This window comes from Plecotus auritus (assembly GCF_963455305.1).
Source record: "Plecotus auritus genome assembly, chromosome: 8".
Taxonomy (NCBI): Eukaryota; Metazoa; Chordata; class Mammalia; order Chiroptera; family Vespertilionidae; genus Plecotus; species Plecotus auritus.
The window spans coordinates 79,781,534-79,803,248 of NC_137782.1; positions in this window are offsets into that span (position 1 = coordinate 79,781,534).

Sequence of the window (21,715 nt, forward strand, 5' to 3'; positions counted from 1 at the left end):
TGGTTTAGAACATACATATAAAATGTAATTGGTAGCTTGAATTGAGTTTAGCAATGTTTGGAAATGTTCTCTGTGTGATGCTACTAGAAATGGTATGTGTTAATAAAGTGACTCATTGGCAAAAACAGATAAGGAGGAAAAGACTGCACAACACTTTCATTTAGAGATAAGAAAGGAGTGAGCCAAGAGCTCATTTTGGGGTTCAACTAAATGAAACAGAGTTCTAGGTATGCTAAAACCAAGCAGGTACAACTCCTTTTGCCCCAGTAATGAGTTCCTCTGGACAATGATAATACAATGAGAAATACCACATGTGTTTGAACTAAGCAGGAATGTACGTTCTAGAAAGTTCCACCTGGGGGAAGCCAGGGGAGAAATTTGAGAGAGGTTGCTCAGTAGAAAAAGAGATAACAAGGAGGATGGACTTGAATTCTAAGTGAAACAGAATTTTACCCCACAGATAGGAGGTAGATTAGTATGATGTTTAAAAGTGTGGATTTCCAGTTTGGACTCTCTGGGTTCAAATCCTGGTTGTATGAGAAACTAGGCTTTTAGTTTTCTTGATAGTAAAATGAAAATAGTTATAGTTGTGGTGAGGATTTTGAGAATTAAAGGATGCAAAATGCTTAAAACAGTACTTGCTTTGTGTTAAAATAACTCAATAAATATTTTCTATTATCACCCCCCAGTGGCTTGATCATAATAGTGTAGACAAGCTGAGGTGTTGAAGAAACATGACTTCCCTTGCCCATTGCTTCATGGAAGACACTTGAGGATTAAAATGGGTAGTCCTGGTGGGTTTTGTGAAATGGCCTGGGTTACTACCAAGAGAGGCTTTTTCAGTTTTGCTGACTTTTTCTGCTTAAATACAAAAATTTTTTGCTCTTTTTTTCTGATTAAGGGGTTGGGATAAGAAGGAGATGAGAATCAAGCTTTGTATATTTTAACATTAACTGTGTCCTAATATATATGTGATTTAATTTTTTTTATTTTTTTACTTAATTTTACTATAGCATTTTCCAGTTCCAGACATTTTTTCATAATATTAACAATGTCAGTGCTTAATATTATACTTAATATTGGTATCTGCATAACAGTTCATTGCTTGATTATATCATAATATACTTAACTATTATCAACTGGTGGAGATTTTATGGATTCTGATATTGTAGTATATAAATAATATGGCAATGAGAATCATCTATTCATTCATTTCTCTAGCAACTATTTATTGAGCTTCTACTATGCTTCAGGCACTACTCAAGGTACTGGGGATAGCAATAAATATAGCATAAATTTTTGTCTGGTCACTGTGACTAGGGCTTCCAGTACTATGTTGAATAAGAGTGGTAAAAGTGGGCATCTCTGTATTGTTCCTGTTCTTAGGGGAAATGGTTTTAGGTTTTGGCCATTGCGCATGATGTTGTCTGTAGATTTGTCATATATGGCCTTTATTATGTTGAGGTATGACCCCTCTGTTGCCACTTTGCTGAGAGTTTTTTCAAAAATGGGTGCTGGATTTTTGAATGCTTTTTCTGGGTCTATTGATATGATTATGTGATTTTTGTCTTTCAATTTGTTTATGTGATATGTCACATTTATCGATTTCCGAATATTGTACCAGCCTTGCCTCCCTGGAATAAATCCCACTTGGTCATGGTGTATGATATTTTTAACATATTGCTGGATCTAATTTGGTAATATTCTGTTGAAGATATTAGAATCTATGTTCATCAGGGGTATTGGCTTATAATTCTCTCTTTCTTTGTAATATCTTTATCTGGTTTCGGAATTAGTATAATGCTGGCCTCATAAAAAGAAGATCCCATTATTCAACTTCAGCAACTACCAAGACATTTGTCCATTGATTTTAAAGAAAATGCCATAGTCATCTTCTGCTGGATTGGAGGAGGTGGGTACAATAAAAACTTTTGAATATAATTTTTACCTCATTCAAGGCAGAAATTTCATCTCTTGATTTTAAGATAATTTCTCTTTTATCATATCTGATCACTGTATAACAAAAGTGTTTTGAAACACACATATGCACATATCTAAGAACATTGTCCCCAACACCAAAAGGTTGTGGGTTCAATTCCAAGTCAGGGCACATACCTACATTGCAGGTTTGATCCCTGGTCAGGGCCCATAAGGGAGGCAACCAATTGATGTTTCTTTCACACATCGCTATTCTCTCTCTCTCTCTCTCTCTCTCTCTCTCTCTCTCTCTCTCTCTCTCTCTTCTCTCCTCTCTTTGTTTCAAATCAATAAAAATATCCTCCAGTGAGGATAAAAATATATAAAATAAAACAAAAAACATGATTTCTCTCTACACCTTTTGGATTTATGCTACTCTACACCTTTTTTATCATTTGTTCAAAGCCCAATTTATTCAGTTCAACATTCATCAATGGCACTGCTATAATTGTGATAAAAAAATTTCACAGTGCTTGTGCTAGCTTCCAGTATACTAGTCTGAGTTAGCCTGCTGAAGGTTATGGAAGATACATTAAGCCTAACCATTTCTAAGGGTTTTAAGCCACTTTTCTGACTTTTTGTTATGTTTGTTGATAGAAATTAAACTAATAATGAACAAATCACCCCACCATTTTATAAAAGGAGGAATATTTTTCTCCTGAGATGATTGGTTTATTTTAAAATCAACAGCAAGAAAAAATGAAACTAGATCACCAACTTACACCATACACAAAAACAAACTCAAAATGGCTAAAGGACTTGAATGTAAGAAGGAAACCATAAAAATCCTACAAGACTCCATAGGCAGCAAAATTGCAGACATATGTCATAGCAATATCTTTACAGACACAGATCCTAGGGCAAGAGAGACTAAGAAGAAAATAAACAAATGGGACTACATCAAAATAAAAAACTTCTGCACAACAAAAGAAACCATCAACAAAACAACAAGAAAGCCCACTGCATGGGAAAACATATTTGCCAATGTTATCTCCAATAAGGGTTTAATCTCCAACATTTACAGGGAACTCATACAACTTAACAAAAGGAAGATAAACAATCCAATCAAAAAATGGGCAAAGGACCTAAATAGACACTTTTTGAAAGAGGACATTCAAAAAGCCAAGAGACACATGAAAACATGCTCAAAGTCACTAATCATCCAAGATGCAAATCAAAACAACAATGAGGTACCACCTCACACATGTCAGAATGGCTATCATCAACAAATCAACAAATGACAAGTGCTAGAGAGGATTCGGAGAAAAAGGAACTCTTTTGCACTGCTGGTGGGAATGCAGACTGGTGCAGCCACTGTGGAGAACAGTATGGCGTTTCCTCAAAAATTTAAAAATGGAACTGCTATTTAACCCAGTAATACCACCTCTAGGAATATATCCCAAGAAAAAAGAAACACCAGTCAGAAAGGATATATGCACACCTATGTTCATAACAGCACAATTCACCATAGCTAAGATTTGGAAACACTAAATGCCTATCAGTAGATGAGTGGTTTAGAAAACTATGGTACATCTTCACAATGGAATACTATAAAAAAGAAGGAATTCTTACCATTTGCAGCAGCATAGATAGAACTGGAGAGCATTATGCTAAGTGAAATAAGGCAGGCAGTGAAAGAAAAATACCACATGATCTCACTCACTTATGGATAATAAAGAACATTATAACCTGATAAATAAAAAGATAGATACAGAGGCAGAGAAGCATTGAACAGACTGTCAAATTACAGTGGGAAGGCTGGGGAGAGTTGGTGGGGGGAGTAAGAGATCAACTGAAGGACTTGTATGCATGCATATAAGCATATCCAATGGACACAAGACACTGGGCGGGAGGGGGGGGTGAGGGCATGTGCCAGGGGGTTAGGGGAGGCCGGGGGAAGGTCAGTGGGGAAAAAAAGGAGACATATGTACTACTATTTGTAATACTTTAAACAATAAAATAAAAATTTTTTAAAAGTTCTTTTATCATTAAAAAAAAAAAAATCAACAGCAAGACTTTCAAAAAATAATTTTCCCCGAGTCCTAGAATCTTAACTAAAGATTAAAGTCTCTAACAATGTTTTTGAATAAAATAACAGCTACACATAAATCACTGATGTTTACATTAAAGAGTGTGATTTGCCCTGTTTTGAAGACCACATGGTACAGAAAATAGAGTGGCAAAAGAATCCTATTTGCTTTGTCCATGTCCCCCTCTTGGGTTGAATATACATATCCTAGAGAACCAGCATATTGCATTCGATACTTTTTATGTGACTGTCTGACAACCATAATTTTTTAATAACAAAAGTAATGTGTTCAATATATAAAACTAGAAAAAATGCAGGTAAGTACAAGAAACCATCACTAACTCATTATTCAGAAATAGTTTCTGTTAATATGTTGGAAAATTTTCTTAGGTATTGAATCTAAATTTCCCTGGGTTTGTAGGAATACATAATGTTAAGGATAAAGTGTTATTATAAGTCAGAAAACCACCCTTTTCTGTATATATTATCACTGATGCTATGGAAACCAACATCTGACCTGGAGGTAACAAGAAAGCATCCTTGATGAGAAGAAAGAAGTGTGAACTGGAAGCATCATGGAGGGCTGCTGGGTGGAGGGGTACCATTCGGAAGCTAATAGCACTCTAAACGAGGACGCCAAGAGGAACATGCAGTACACACTGATGTCAATGTCAGGACAGGGAGTCCTCAAAGCCTGAATCTGACAAGAGGCAGACCTGCCTGACCACTCATAATACCCAGGCCCAGGGCTCCAACCCAACCACATGGGACTATTCACTGTTTTGTTCTGGCAGAGAAGACACGCTTTAAGTATCTGTTGGAGGTATGAGCAAAAGAGAGAGCATGATCAGAATCAAAGTGGCCTTTCCCAAAACCCTTTCTCTTCCATTCATAAATGGGTGTTAATCAGCCTGTGATTGTTATTATGACTATAAATACAAAAGACTCAAAGTAATAATCTGTCCCCTCCCCTCAAAGAAAAACACATCTCCTTGGTTTCAGCAAAGCCAGCAGAACCAGGAACTTTGAACACATAGAGCTTTGCACTGAGATGCCAGTTAGGGAATGATTAGGCATGGATGACCTTCATGCTCAAGAAGCAATTTAATAACAGTATGCTCTAGCTTGGGGCTTTTTACTGTAATCCAAATTAAACATTTTAAAACTAAGTGACGGTCATTCTAGAGCCCTCTTTCTATAGATATCTAGAGGGTAATATGACTAAAATTTGTATAGGCCCCACCAAGTGGTTTCTTTCACTGACAGTTGTAAAATTCCTCTTCTCTTTATGAATCTGTACACATGTCTCCAATTAAACAAATATAATGGCTCTTAAAATATAGTCTAATTTTCTCTCCAGTTAAAGGTGATCTGTTCATGAAGGTTAGGTAATAAGGCTCTTAAATTAACTGTGATATTCCCAAGCAAGTGAAGCAACTTTTAAAAATTAGTTACTAATTATTTTGTAAACTAGGGCAGTTTGTCTCCTAGAGATTAAGAAAATACAATATGTTAGGAAAATGTGAGGTACTGATAAAAAGAGTAACCTGAATAAGACATATTAGGATCAGATCTATATGTGTTGTTGCCAGTTATTAGACAAAAGTTTGGAAGACACTAGTTCGATGATCAACAATTATGAGAGAGGCACTTAACCTCCAAACAGGTCTCCTCTCAACTATAACACAGAAGTTGCAGGTGTTCTGTTTGTCTCAACAGAAGGATTAGCTCATTGTCTTAACAATTATTTTCAAGATCCTCTCAGTTGTCTATGGGATTTACAAATAGAATCCTCCTTATACATTTACCAAAGCAGCAAATACAATTCTACCTCCATCTTCCCCTTCTCCATGATTATGTGGATCTGAAAAACACACACTCACTATTGTCTTCATCTGTGTGTATTTGAACCCCTGTTGGAGGGAGTGACTAGTTTCATGTTTTATGCTAGTCTCTGTAGCATATATCACAATGCCAGATGACAAATTTATATTCTAAATGTATTTAAATATAGCTCTTGAAATTCAACAACTCCCTTTATTAGGGAGATTAAAATTTTGCACTTTTCTTGCTGTAGTAGGCAGAATTCTAAGATGGCCTCCAAGATTCCTGTCCCCTGGTTTAAAGGCCCTATATAATCTCCTCCCCTCAACCTTGAGTGTGAGTAGAGCATGTAAGTATGATGGAATATCACTTTGTAAATAGGTTGCATTACATGGCAAAGGTTGAGATTTTGAAGATGTAATTAAGGTCACTATCAGTTCATATTGTGCTAATGAAAGGGAGATTATCAGGGGTGGATGTGGCCTAACCAGGTGATCTCTTAAAAATGAGGTTAGAAGTCAGAGACAGATGAGGCCAGGGAAGCCTCTCTTGCTGCCTCCAAGCCCATGAAATCTGCCATGAATTCTACAGCTGCAGGAAACTACATTTGGCCAACAATCTGAGTGACCTTGGAAGAGGACTCCCAGCATCAGATGAAACTGCAGCCCTAGCTGACACCTCAGTTGCATTCATTTGAGACATAAGCAGAAGATTCAACTAAGCCGTGCCCAAACTCTTGACCTACAGAGACTGTGAGGTAATAAATTGGCCTTGTTTTAAACCACTAAGTTTGTGCTAATTTGTTATACAGCTATATAAAACTAATGTGCCCCCTTTCTTCCACATGCATGCATACATGGTCTAAACCAGTCCATTTTTTTTCAACTTCAATGAGGTACACTTGACTAATAACATTGCAAGATATTTAAAGTCTACATCATGATTTATATATGTATACACTGTGAAAGGATTCCTCCTATCTAGTTAACTAACACATCTATCAGCTTACAAACCTATCACTGTATTTGTGTGTGAGAGAGAACATTTCAGTTCTGTTTTCTTAGCAAATTTCAGTTATACAATACAGTGTTATCAACTACAGTCATCAATTTTATTTGATAGGGAGCTCTCCTTTAGAAAATTCTCCACGTTTCCTATAGGAAGTAGAGAAAGGCTCCCCCTCCCCTGCTCAGTCTCAGTACAAGCAGGTTGCACCTTCAGCTTTCTGAGATATCTTTGGGCTCTAGACACCTACCTGGGAGCTAATGTGAGTCAATGAGATCCCCACAGAGCAGGAAACACAAAAGATGATAAGGAATGAAATTGTGCACTGGAACTTAGTCATTTGTGTGTCCCTCTTCATAATCTAAGCTGTTCTCATGACTTCCAGACACACTTCCTTGTTTAGACCCTGCATACCTGTCTGACCCTCTTGCCTAAGCCCAATTCCTGGAAGATTTGGCTGATAGAACTGCTGGATCCTGGTGTCCTTGTTTATTCTTCTGTCACTACTCCGGGGCCCTTCCCTTTGACTAGGTCTGTGACTATATTCCATAAAAACATGAAACCTTGTGTAACGAAGCCATACTACCAGGTATATTAGTCAGAAGCTGTATTACAAATTTTCATGAAGGACCAGAGGCTTTGTATAGTAGAGCCACCAAGGCATCTAATAGTCGCCCTGCTTAGGTGCAGACTCATGTGTGAAGAATTTAGAAGCAACCCATGAAAGGTCATCTGTCCAGCTATGGTTCTTTGTCAAGTTTCTAGAGAAAAATGGAGAGATCAGTTGTGGTAATAACTTTTAGCATATGGATTATTCATCTCAATCCTCTTTAGTTTTCAGTATCTCTAGAGAAGGGTTCTTCACCAGGGGTCCTCAGATCCCTAAAGCATCTGGGAGAGAAATCATGGAAGTCTCTGAAGTTGGATTGAAAAAGCCTTCATTTTCCTGACTGATATTTAGCATTTCCTTCCCATCTAAAGCTTGGAAACAACCTACAGCACTATTAGCAGTATTTGTGATTTTGTCACCAGTGAAGTCCCAGATATTTTCTTACCACATTTCAGTTGTTGTAGCTCATAAAATATCATGTACACCGATCACCACTTGAAAATTAGGATAGCCAAAACCGGTTTGGCTCAGTGGATAGAGCGTCGGCCTGTGGACTGAAGGGTCCCGGGTTCGATTCCGGTCAAGGGCATGTACCTTGGTTGCGGGCACATCCCCAGTGGGGGGTGTGCAGGAGGCAGTGATCGATGTCTCTCTCTCATCGATGTTTCTAGCTCTCTATCCCTCTCCCTTCCTCTCTGTGAAATATCAATAAAATATATTTTAAAAAAAAAGAAAATTAGGATAGTTATATATTAAGGTAGTTGTTTATTTAATGCAGTCCCATTTATTGCACATTGATATAGGTTCAGAACTGCATTTACTGCATTTATTAGGGTAGATAGTTATTAAATGTATTAATAAGAAAACACACATTCTTGCAAGAAATTCATAACCACAATCTAATCATAAGAAACACCATATGAACCCAAATTAAGGGACATTCAAAAAATAACTGACCATTATTCTTCTAAAGTGTCACCATCATGTAAGGCTAAGGAGACACAACAGCTACATAATAATGGGACCCTGAATTAGATCCTGGAACAGTAAAAGGACATTGATGGAAAAACCAGTGAAGTCCAAATAAGTGTACAATTTAATTTGAAAAATAGTATCAATGTTAATTTTTTAGATTTGGTAAATGTGCCATTGCTATCTAAGATGTGGACATTAGGGGAATCTGGATGAAGGGTGTACTGAAACAATCTATACTATTTTTGCAACATTTCTATGTCCAAATTTATTTCAAAAAGAAGTTAAAAAGAATTACATTTGGGAACTGAAGAAAAAATAAAGAACCACATTTATTACTCTATCACAATTTATTTTCATACTATTTTGATAAAGGTATTTCAAAATAATTATTTTTCCTTTGAAACCCTCTGTATTTTAAGTTTTAAAAATATTACCCTGAAACAAGGCCCATTGGCTTTCTCAGGCTGCCAAAGGGATCACAGCACAAAAGATAAAAAGAATCACTAATTTATGGCAATTGAAAGTGGCAAATACCAAATTACAAAGTGACTGAATTGAAATCTATGAGAAATAAGTAGCCACTCTTCATTTTGGCTTTAGCTTTGAATGAGTTGACCTGAATCCAACGCCTTTTCTTCAGCATCCTTGAGTTCCTCTCTTCAGATGTGCTATGGAGAGAAGGTGACTTAGAATGACAGGCTAGATAGACCAACATCCTGAAAGTTTCTGGCAATGAGCCACATACCCCATTCACTGGACACACTTCCTGCTACTCTCCCAGAAGAGCACTACAGAAGGCTCATTTTCTCTATGATCAGACATTTGTTTTGAGCTGGGGTCAGGGTTTAAATTATTAATCACACTTCCTGGGATATTTGTTTCTCAGATCAGTTTCTAAACCCCTTTAAAATGCACACACAGGCTTTATCCTTCTGCCATGCTGTGCAAAATCAAACTTGTGAATGTGACTGCCCACCTCTGCGGTGTTGGTGATAGAACCAAATCAACAGGAGAAACTAATTGGGAGCAACACGTTAAGATGCTTTTAAAAACGAGTATTTACCACAAATAGCTGCATAACACAAGAGGAGAAAAAGAGCAGTGCCAATAAAGAAGGGTAGGATGAGCAATCTGACTGCATGAGCTAATCTGTTCTAAAGATGACCACAAGGTCTGCTCCCCACCAAGGGATGGGCTTCTGGGCACCAAACCCACCTTCCTTTTCTCTCCCCCTCTGACCTAAAGAGAACATAGAGCCCTTCCTGGAATAAGCTCCTGTGGCTCCAAATGGAAACATGAGTTTGCTCTATGCAGTATTAAAACGCTGTTTAAAAAGAATCTAATACAATTAAATGAAAAAGTACAGGCTGTTTGGCTCCCAGTAGTGAATCATGGTTTGGTCAACATGTACAGAAGTAGAGCAATAATAAATCACAACTTTCAGGTGACATGGACGGTTTCCAACCCCTCCCAATTTAGAAAAACACCTCCATTCAAAGTTCTAGAGCTGGCACGCCACAGAAATTTGCCTAGGTTTGGCCAATTAACAGTTTTGATGCTGCAGCTTTAAGGATCACTACTATCTGTGAGAACTGGCAATGTTGATATAGGTTCAGAACTGAGAGTGGCGGGAGGGAAGTCTTAAAAGCAGAACTAAAGATAAATGTTCAATGAGGGTTTGGAAACACTTCATTTGGAATCTTGAGGGTGGTATTTGGAGGAGTGCCTGGTGATTTTATTTGTTCCTTAAAAAGGCTTAGGGCTTTTCTAGGCCCTCTGCAACTTCACATGCTATGGGGCCTTATAACCTAGCTATGTGCTCTCTGTTGAATCAAATTATAGTCAAGGTAATTGTATCTTGAATTTCCTCCAAGGAACTCCCTAACTTCCGAATGGGAGGTGAGGAGCATCACCTATGATGTGCTAGACATTGTATTAAATGCTTTATAGGTATCATCTCCCTTAATCCTCACTAAATTCTCAGGAACTGGGTACTACTGGTTGAATTTTACAGAAATACATGATTTTTTGTGTGAAATAGGGTTTTGTATTCAGCACCAAGCCACAGTTTCCTGAACCCCTGTCTTTAAGAACTTGGCATTCCAAGTCCTGATCTGGTTAAAAAATGTGAATTTATTTTTAAAAGTAATCCATGTTACTTTCTCTTAAAAAGCAATCAGATAGATATCTTCAGAGAGGAGATGCCATAAAACCCTCATTATGTCTAAACGCTTATGAAGTTTTTTTAGTTGTGCAAATTTGTTGTGAATAATCTTTTAGATGAAATGTTACAGAAACGGTGCTAAAGAAACTGCCAGTTTAAGACAGTGAGGGTAAAAATATTTCCAGGCTAGACAGGAAGATTTTAATTTAGAAAGAAGACATCTCTGAATTAATTTAAAAAGGGCCATGAACTTAAAAAATGGTGCCATTTCTGAAAAGCTGGTGCTGGTCAAGTGTCATTGTAGTGGCATGGGAGATTAAGCGCCTCATTAAGAATTCCCTCCAACTCTAAAGCCAACAGAAGGTGATGGATACATGGGAAGTCCAGTGAAGGATACCAGGCACTGGCACTGTTCTAGGAAGACTTTGGGGGCAAGCGCAGGGTTAAAAACAAGGAGCTTCTAACCCAAGGTCAGTGTCAGGTCTGAAGGCATCAAGGCAAAGAGTTTCATGATGTTTAATTAATTAATATATGTAAGGACCTTGACATAGTTTCTGACACATCATAAGTGCTTAATAAATGGTAAGAATTACTATTGCTATGCCTCCCAGCCTGGGTTCCTCACTCTTAGCTAGTTGGAATGAATGGGGCTAAAGGAACAGAACAAACTCACAAGAATTAGATTGATGCACAACTGTACATAATGTCAAAATGTGTCAATTCCACAGGAGTCAAGCTAGTACAAAATGTGTATAATATCATCAGTATATGTTCTCATTAAGTATTTTATTTACTACTTATTATAGTAAGTGGGGAAAATATCCAAATAAAAGTAATAACATGGTAGCCCAAAGTTGCCATTGGTATGATGAGGTTGCTAAGAGACAGGAGGTGGCAGGGAAGATGGCACCATAGATGTCTATGGCACTTATTTTCATCTTCATCAACATCTCAGCACAGAATCTCAGGCAAACACATTATTGAATTTACCGAGTATTAAATTATTTCTGGACTCTTAAACAGTTGCCGATTGACTTCTGTTTTAATGTTAAGTTCTTTCACCAAAAAGACCCCAAGCTCATTTGCTTCCACTTGACTTATTTATCCTACTTCTTGTGTTGATTTCTTTGCCATGTCTTCCCTGCCACAGACCTCATTGTTGCCCTAATTCAAGCTGCCCTACATTTCCTTCTGTAAGGATACATCATTAGCTCATACCTTTTACTTCTTTCTCACTTCCTGCTTATACCTCCTAACTAGCACCTTTTCTATAATTTATGAAGATAGAACGTAATGCTGACAGGCAGTAAGCTGCCCATTAATTAGATATTTTATTCTATATTCATTGTTTCCCCACCAGATGTAGGTCCCTATTAGCAGTGACCTTGTCTTATATTTTCTTCTGCTATACCTTATATCATAATGTCAAGTATTCCAGTTAGGTTTGCATAAAATACCATCCCAAATCTTAGTAACTTTTAAGATAACAGCCACTTGTTAGGTCATGCTTCTGTGAATTGACAATGTGGGCTAAGCTCAGCTGGGCTTACTTATGGATCTGTGGTCAGTTTCTTGTCATCTAGGCAGCTCTGACCGGTTATTGACTGGGGTGAGGGAGTGACTGGGCTGCATGTTATTCATCAGCCAGCACACTAGCCAGGGCTCATTAGGGGCTCATTTACATACTGGTAGCAGATTTCCAAGAACAGTGAGAGAGGAAAGGCCCAATGTACAGTTACTTTTCAGTCTCCGGTTGTGTTTTTAATATGGATGCCCTAATAAAATCCTCATTCCATTTATAATGTGAGAGTGAAATATTTAATTTTTTTTTCCTCTAGTCAATTAAACATTCCCGTTGCTATTAGATCCTGCTGCATACCAAGCAGCTGGTTTACAACATTCCTCTTCTTGCTTATGGTCTGTGAATCAGCTCTGTCTCAGCTAGACATGTGTCCAGGCACCAGTTAGGGTGATGTCTACTTCATACATTATCCTTGACTGGAAGCCACTGGAGTTATGTACTTTTCGTGGAGGTTCACAGGAGTGTGAGAGGTAAGCCAATTTTCTTACACATGTGTAGGGTCTCTTTTCAAATGTCATTTGTGAATATCCCAATGGCCCAAGTAAGTCAGGTCCAAAACCTGCCTCCAGCCTACCATGAAGCCATGGCAATGTTGGGTACATTTATTTCTATAACCAGAGTAAGTGAAGAATTGAGAACAATTATCCTACCCACCACATCTGTTTCAAGCTCAAATCAACATCCTTATGAGCTTCTTAATCACACCTGCTCTTTTAGCCTCTTCTAAAGCCCTGTGGCATTGCCTGGCTGGGTCTACCTACTGAAACTTATTCTCACTTATCATGGCATTTCCTGTAGATAAAATGTCTACAGTGGATGTTTCTGGTGCCTAGTCATGCAACCATTCCCCAGCTGCTGTGAGTTTTAGCTGCTAATGGCTCAGAACTGCCCTTCTCCAGAGAGCTGTCTTCTGCTGTTGAGATGCCCCCCCCCCCCGCACCACCTCCCCCCTACCACTGCCTCAGGACAGGAAACTCAGAGACATGACTGATTCTGCAATGTAAAAAGCCCAGCTCCCTTGCCTCAATGTGAGGACAATTTGGCAATATAATTTATGCCCCAGAATACACCTGTGAATCACAACAAGGCAAAATTTTGTTGGAGACCACAAAGTTACTTACTTCTTTCACTATCCTGCTTCTCTTATTCCCTTGCAGTTTTCTCCTAGGAGAATGTTCTAAAAAAATCAAATGCACCCAAGTCTTTTCCTCAGGCTCTACTTCATGGAATCTGACCTAAGATAATGCCTACTTTTCGGCATCTCTTTTAGTGCCTTTGCAGTACTGTGCACATTTTCCAAACTGTAACTATGCACAGGATGAATCAAAACTTAGAATTTTCCTTGCTCAAGACACATGCCAGAAGCCTCCTCAAAGCCCTAGTCATCTGCACCAGTATCCACTTTATATTTCTTATTTTTGAACACATGGCCGTTGTGGTCCCTTATTCAATATCTTATATGATCCCCATATGGATATAGCATCTCCCTCTTTCAGAACTTACTAGAAAGAATTGTGTTTACTCTGGTAGGTTTGACTTAGTGAGCCCCTGACAGTTTCTAATGACCACTGTCCCTTTTCTTTCCACACAGATGTTAGCCTGGGAGTCCAGGAGAGTGGATACTGATGTTCAGGGAGGAGGTAGAGCTAAGTGAGCATGGACTTTGGAGATGACACATCTGTGTTCAAATCATGGTTCTGCCATTTACAAGCTGTTATTTTGGCCAAGTTAGTTAATATCTTAAAGCCTCAGTTCAGCTTCTATAAATCAAAGACAATGTATTTGAAGGGCAATGATATTCTCCTTTGTACCCAGAAAAAAATGTGTGGTTACAGCTGCAGTTTTGTACAAGGATATGAGTTTCTTTATAGCAGAACCCTGAACCTTAAGTTTGCTCCAGGGAGAGCAAATGGGACAATGCATGGCTATTAGGCAGCACTGAGCCTGGAGCATCGGGCTGATGGCTTTCATTCTATAAGTGTTGGCTATGTGTCAGCCACTATGACTAACCTTTCACATTTGTTGTCAACAACCTCTCACCTCCTTGTGCCTGTTGGCAATTGATCAACCAAGTGACCTTGAAAATGTTTGCAGCTCTAGACACCCATAGGAAGAAAGTAGAGGAATTGGACTACAAAATGTAGAAGTGTGTGGCCTAGAAGGACTGGATGGTATGAAAAAGCTTGCCCACTACACTCAGTGAGTGCTGACTTAGAACATCTGAGCTAAGAGCTCACAGGGTCTGGGCCCCAATCATGCATCCTGTGGTCCATTTTTGCTTGCTTTCTGTAGGAGCAGGTCTTCATCTCCTTTTTAAGACCCACATATCCCCTTGGTTCTTTTAAAAGTATATTAACGCTCTCATTCCTTTTTCCCTCATCCTAAGCACTAAGCCATCTTCCAGCCTTGCCTTTATGGTCAAATGTATGCCTCTCCCCACAGAAAGTGCCTGAACTTTGGAAGCTCTAACCCTGGTTTGGAGGAAAAGAGACCAAAAGGACAAAAAATATCCTCTTCATCTTCATACCCAGGAAAATATATAGTTACAGTTTCCTACAAGGCTGGGAGCTGCCGATTGCATGGCACTTATTAGCAGTGTCCTGGATCTGAAATGAGAGCTCTGCGGGTTTTTTCCATATCCATGACTTCTTTTGGCACGGAACACAGCTGTGTAAATCTTCAGCTGCTAAATTCTGCTTTGCAATTCCCCAGGCTGTTCATTTATTATTAATTACAACCATTATTTATATAGAACTGGAGAGTTTTACGTCAAGGTTGAGGCCTAGCTAGAACATAAAGCTTTGTGGGGACCAGCTCAGAGGCAAAAGAGTAGCAGTTGCCTGTCTCCCCCCCTCTTCCCTTTCCCACCAAGGGTGGAGGTGGAGAAAGGAGGGGTGGACAGGTACAGACAAGAAGCAGAGGGAGGAGAAGACCTTGCAAGTGCTTTTATGCTCTGACAAGTTTCCCTTTGAAGCAGAGGGAGCAGCTGTAGGAGGCAGAAGGGGGTATTATGTTCTGAAATTTTATGGTCAGAAAGACAGATGATTTTTACACACACACATTTATTTATTTATTTATTTATTCATTCATTCATTCATTCATTCATTCATTCAACAGCCACTCATTGAGTGTCGATTATGTGATGTTAGATTTAGGGAGTGCAGAGGTGCACAAAACAGACATGGTCCCTACTCTTGGAATTTGCTTGCTGGTTGCATTAAAGGACAAAAATGAGACTAGACAGCAGGGTTCTAGTGTTGGGCTAGGAGAGGGTGGCAGAATGGGGTTGCCCCTGGGGGGATAGTGAGAGTGACATGAGGAGTCAGACAATTACTTAGGAGCAAAAGCAGCATGAACCACCTCAGCAGGGCAGTTTTCTAGGCCTAGATTTGTTTAACTCTCTCTTGGAAGATGAACTCTCAGGCTACTACTCCAACATCAGTAGAAGATGGTGTCAGTTGTTATTTAGCAAGCACTAATCAGGCTTTCTACATGCCAGGTACCATTGTTTTATACATGTGCTCATTTAATTGTCATAATCACTCCTCAAGATAGAGTCTGTTATTGTTCTCATTTATAGATGAGGAAACCTGGGCACAGAAGTTAGGCAGTCTGTTTCCAGAGTTATCCTTTAACCACAGTATGCTGTGGTCCGAAGATGCCCTTTGCCTCATATCACAGTTGATGAGCATTCATTTACCCCCAAACAATGTGTTGAATGCTGACTCTGAACACAAGCACAAATCGTGGATGGTGGTATCAGGATTTGAGGAGATGGGCAAATAGGAAATAACAGTCTAAAGGGATTTCTTTTAGGGTGATAAAAATGATTTAGAACTAGATTGTTGCACAATATTGTGAATGTACTAAATGCCACTGAATTGTTCACTTTGAAATGGTTAATTTTATGTTATGTGAATTTTACCTCAATTATAAAAAAAGATCGACATGAGAAGAGAGGCCTGGAGTGGCAGAGAGGTGAGTTCCCCTCATTCTAATGCAGGAGGAGTTGGATTCTGTTGGCATCTTGCACATATCTTATATATTGCTATCGGGACCCAGAGGAGGCAGGGATTTGTTCAGCCTCAGTGGTCAGGGAAGCTTTTGCTAACGGGTTTTAATTGAGCTAAGCCTCAGCAAAGATCACAAACCAGGAGACTTCGGGAGCCAGGAATGTAAACGTGTTGTCAGCAGAAAGGCAAGGGATGTGGTACAGACCAAAATGTCCATGCCCCTCCCAGAGCTATTCAAAATGTAAAATTTAAACATTGTGATGCCCAAAGAAATGCACCTGTTAGCTTGGTGTGGGCACTTTGGTGGTGGATTTCCACCCTGACCTTAAAGGATGAGGAGGATTTTAATGGGGAAAGATACTGTCTTAGTGAACGTCTTAGTTTGAGTGACCCCAGAAACAGATCCTGAGAACAGTACTCTGACACTGGTCATCTCCAGGGGCAATGGGGACCTTGACCCTCTTATCAAACACTCATCTCAGAACCATGTCTGTTGAAGGCGGAGGGAGCTGAGGTCACACACCTGTTGCCATCAGCCATTGGTTCCCATTTTCAGCCTGCTGCACGGCCCAAATGTCAGAGACTGGTAGTACTATCTGCTGGGCACACAGAGATGGTAAGGGCATCAATAACCATTGCTGCAGGAGGTGTCCTTGCTGCAGGAGGAACTAGAAGTAGCCAAGCAAAAGCAGGGAGTACATGGCTTGTCAGAATGCCAGGATCTGGGGCACCTGAAGGAGACTCAGCCAATTGGATGCTCCTCACACCTTGAATCTTGTCGAGAATTAATTTGTGCTGCGTGTTTGGTGGCACCCTAACCAGCCTGCTTCCCACCATCCAGCTTTCCCTGAACTCTTCTGCTGCCTGAGTGAGTCTGGTTTTCCCTGTGATTTGGGGAGTTGCTGATATTCTTCCACTAAAGTTGCTTCTCTTTAATTGTAACTGCCTCTCTATTCTTTGTGACTGGAGACCCCACTGGTACTGGTATAGGATAGGGTAGCATGCAAATGCTTAATTTAGGATATTAAGGCATAAATACAAGAAGTGGTCATGGCATAACAGTGATGAAATAATACCTGGCAATAATGTTGGATGAGGTCGAAAGACGGAGTATGAAAATTTGACAGATGAAGGAAACAGATGCTTTGTACTAAAAACTAGGATGTTATCTAGGGAGAATTCTTAGGTAGAAAGGGACTTGAGCTCTGAAGCAAACCACAGGAAGCACCATGGGAAAGACTTACCTTTAATCAAGATTATTCATGCCCAACATCATGAGAAACACTGCCATCAATTTCCCTGGGTTGACGGTGAGGAAGTGTTGGCCCAACTTCCCCAGTTTCCCCGGAGGCCTCACTTTGTCTTGCTGGCAGCTTTACCTTCCTTGCTAGTGCTTTGTAACTAATGGGTAAATTGGTTTTGTGCACCATTTCCTCATCCAGGTGCTATGTACTTATCATTTTATTTTCTTCTGGTTTAGACTGTGCTGAGAAGCTGATTAGAGATTGGCAACGTGACTGAAACCTAGCAACCACCTTTTAGACGATGCATGAAATGCCACCTTTGTCGTCTTAGGGTTCAACGTCAGAAGTGCAAATGGTTACCCAGAGAGGAAGCGCAGGTACTTTTGTCATTATCATTTTTACATTTGTCTGAGTGATATTTAGGTGCTGAACAAAAGTAGATGCTGATTACAGATTACAGGTGGGTACTTTGATGAGAGGTTACAGATGAAGGCTCTGGGGAGAGGAGAGACAGAACAGTGAACTGAGAGGAACCCTGGGCTTGGAGTGAGGGGGTGAGGGTTTCCTTTTTAGCTCTGCTACTGAGAAGATAATTGAGGGAGTCACTGCACCTCTCTGAACCTCAGTTTCTGTCATTGGTGAATTGTGTGGGTCAGATTCAGAATTAGCTCCAGGAAGTAGACACATAAATCACGAATATTAAATGGAGCTGGACACCAAGGGAAAGCTTAAAAAACCAGTTTTTCAAATATGGTCTCTTATATTATGAAAAAGCAATAGACATTCTAATTCTAATAAACCCGATCTGTTCACCTATTGCAATTGTGAAGTTCTTTTTTCAATTCTCAGGAATCACTTAAAGTGAGCAACATAAGAAATAAGGAAGGGCATTTAGAATTAAAGGCAGACATCTACAGATGTTTAACTTAGTTAACATCTAAGTTCTTCTATTAACTTAGTACTATAAATAGTTGGAAAATGTTGATGCGTTGCCATATTGAATATTCCTTCTCCTCCTGTGTTCACTTGTCCGCCTCTGGAGCAGAACCTTACAACCTAAGTACGTACCAAGCACTCTAAAGCAGACTCAGGGAGCCGTGTGTCAGGTGTTAAAAGGAGATGTGCGCCTCCCTGATACCATTTTAGCAGATGAGTTAAGTCTCCTCAACAGCACTAATCCACAGCCTGTAAGATGCAGAACCCAATGGCAGTGATCAGTCACTCTGATGCATCAACCCCTCCCTCTCAGCTACATACTTTATGAGCTCAGATCAGGTGTTGCCAGGATGGGAACTTCGTTTGGCTACTGTTTTTTGCATCTATAGTTTTCCTGCTTTCTTTTGACTCCTTTGCCTTCTGTGATTGGCTAACTGTCAGAGGATGAATAAATGGGAGATGATGTTTATGATGACACCCACCAGCAGATCCCTGTGGAGGAATTATTCTGTGTAATAACCTACTCTGATTGAGAACACTTCAGAAACAATTTAAAGCTTTTCCCCAAAAAACCTGGAAATTATGTTTTTCAAAATTCCTCAGAGGTTTAAATAAATAGTCTCTAATTCTGAACAATCTTGAGTTTGCTATGGGTCCTGACTTTCAGAAATATAAATTGTTATCCTAAGGCCATAGTAAGCATCTCTCAATTCCCCTGGAAAACAAAGCAAGGAGAAATTAATGCACATTTCAGCAAGGAGTATATTTTAATCATGTAGGGGGAAAACCTTGGAAACACAAAAATACAAGTTGGGTTAAGTCATAATACATGTTCTAAATGAGTAACCCAAATACTTCCTGTCATAGCAGAAGCAAGAGCAGGGGCTCACTTATCATTGGGATTATTTGCTAAAAGAGTTATCTTCACTGCAGAGAGGGCTCTTTATACTTATGACATATATGACATTATGGGCAGATGTCACTAAGATGCAATTTACGTCTATGGATTCAAAAGAGGGATACCTGACTTGAAATTATTATTTAGTGTTTGTAAGTTATCTTTCTTGGAGCTTATGGGAGAGGGCCTACTGGTGTTCATCTTGGGATCTTTTTTGTATGTTAGGAGATACTTAATGCTCGGATATTATTTGTTCAATAGATCAGCACTTCTCAAATTTTCAGGTGCACACAAATCCCCTTGGAACCTTGGGGATTGTTGAAACGTAGGTTCTGATTTGCAGGCCTGGGGTGGAGCCTGAGATGCTGTGTTTCTAACAAGCTGCCTCTAAAATCACTCCTGGATGCACAGACAGCAGATGGCTTGCATGTCAGGGATCTCTGGCCTATTTTAGGACAACTCCACAGTTATACAAATTAAAATTCTCCTTATATTATAAAATTAGCTCTTACCCAGCTGGCATGGCTCAGTGGTTGAGCGTTAACCTATGAACCAGGAGGTCACAGTTCTATTCCAAGTCAAGGCATATGCCAGGAGGCAACCAATTAATGATTCTCTCTATCATTGGTCACAGTTCTATTCCAAGTCAAGGCATACGCCAGGAGGCAACCAATCAATGATTCTCTCTCATCATTGATGTTTCTCTCTCTCCCTCTCCCTTCTTCTCTGAAATCAATAAAAATATATTTTAATTAATAAATAAAATTAGCTCTTTTTTCTCTTTAAAATAAAACAAGCTAATTGGAAATAATTAAGAAATGTATTTACAAAAGCAACAAAGACCATATCATTCATATGTAACCACTGTTACCATTATAATATTTGTCAATGAATTTCAACCCTCACTCAGCATCAAAGTTGTCCGGGAATTTTTCATATACCACAGGCACTGAGATCCACCTCTCACAGATTCGGCTTTCATTGATCTGAAGGTGGATGTAGGCACTGGAGTTTATAAAAGTTCCCAAGTGATCCTGATGTGCAGTCAAGGTTTAGAGTCATATGTTGCACCCAGTTCAGGTGTTTATAGTTACATAGCCATGGGAAAAACATACTTTTTATTTTTAAAGAAAAACATAATACACTCTTCATAGATCTCCATAGTTTTAGTAACTGAAACTAATCCTTTGGAGAGATACACAATCATTTAGTTGGCCAATCTCCTTTTATTGGCCTTTATCTTATTGCCAATTTTTTTTAAATTATAAAGAGCATTGAGGTAAATATTATTATACCTACATATCTAAGCACAATCCTTAAGATAAATTTATAGCAGTGGAGCTACTAGGGCAATGAGATAAAATTTCCAGACATGTTCTGAAATTACCCTATAGGAAGTTGTACCAATTTAGGCTCACACAAGCTATTTTTGAGTACCAATTTATGTTCCTACAAGCTATTTCTGAGTGAGCCCATGATTCCATACCTTGGTGTTAGTTTTATAAAATTGGTCATATATGTAAAAAATATTGGATCTGTATTTATGTGTTTAGTAGTGAAATTGGGCATATTTTCATATATTTATTGGTCATTTCTACTTTTTCTATAAATTGCCTTTTCATATCCACAGTTGGGAGATACTGGTATTTTAACTAACTTATATATAAAAGGTAACTCCGCAGTGTTCAACAGTCTCTCAGAGTGTCCCCAACAGGAAGGAACCCCAATATTCCACAAGATCTGCTTTGGGGGGATTCCAAACTAAGGCCCTCGGGAATTCTAATCTCCTCAGGTCTCAGTTGTACTGTTCTGACTTTATATGCACTTCACACTGGTGGTAGCATGACAGTTATTGTGCTAAATCTCAAGAAGTCTGAGAAAGGCAACTACACAGGGAACCAAAGGAACGCAGAAGGCACTGTTCATGAAATGCCAGCGTGCAACAAACAGCATTCCTAAGGTCTAAAGCACCAAGGGCTTACTTAGAGGAGCCATGACCTAGATGTAACCTTCCACAAATATCACTCTTTGACATGGGGTAGAAATGGGACACGGAGCAGTATAATGCAGAGGTATAGGCAAGGTTTTGGGAAGAGAGAGGTAGGATAAATTAAGATTATTAAGAAAGGATATTGTGGATTTTGCTTCCAAAATGTGTCCCATTTCTTCATTCAAGTTGTAGCTTGAGTGAAGGTCAATTCAAAGGCTGCTAGCTGGATAAGCCAGGTCTCTCCCTCACATTGGTGGGTTGGGCATAAGTATAAATGGAGACTTCCCCTTCTATCTCCACCCTGGGCTCGGTCCCATGTCATGAGGCCTGCTTGCCCACATGTCCAACCTCTATTCAGCAGGTTGCTGATGATTTATTTTTTTGAGCTAAAGTCTTGGCAATTGAAAAGTGTCAAAGCAAAGCAATGCTAGGATTACAGCAAGAAAGCAACTAACAACCTTGTCAACT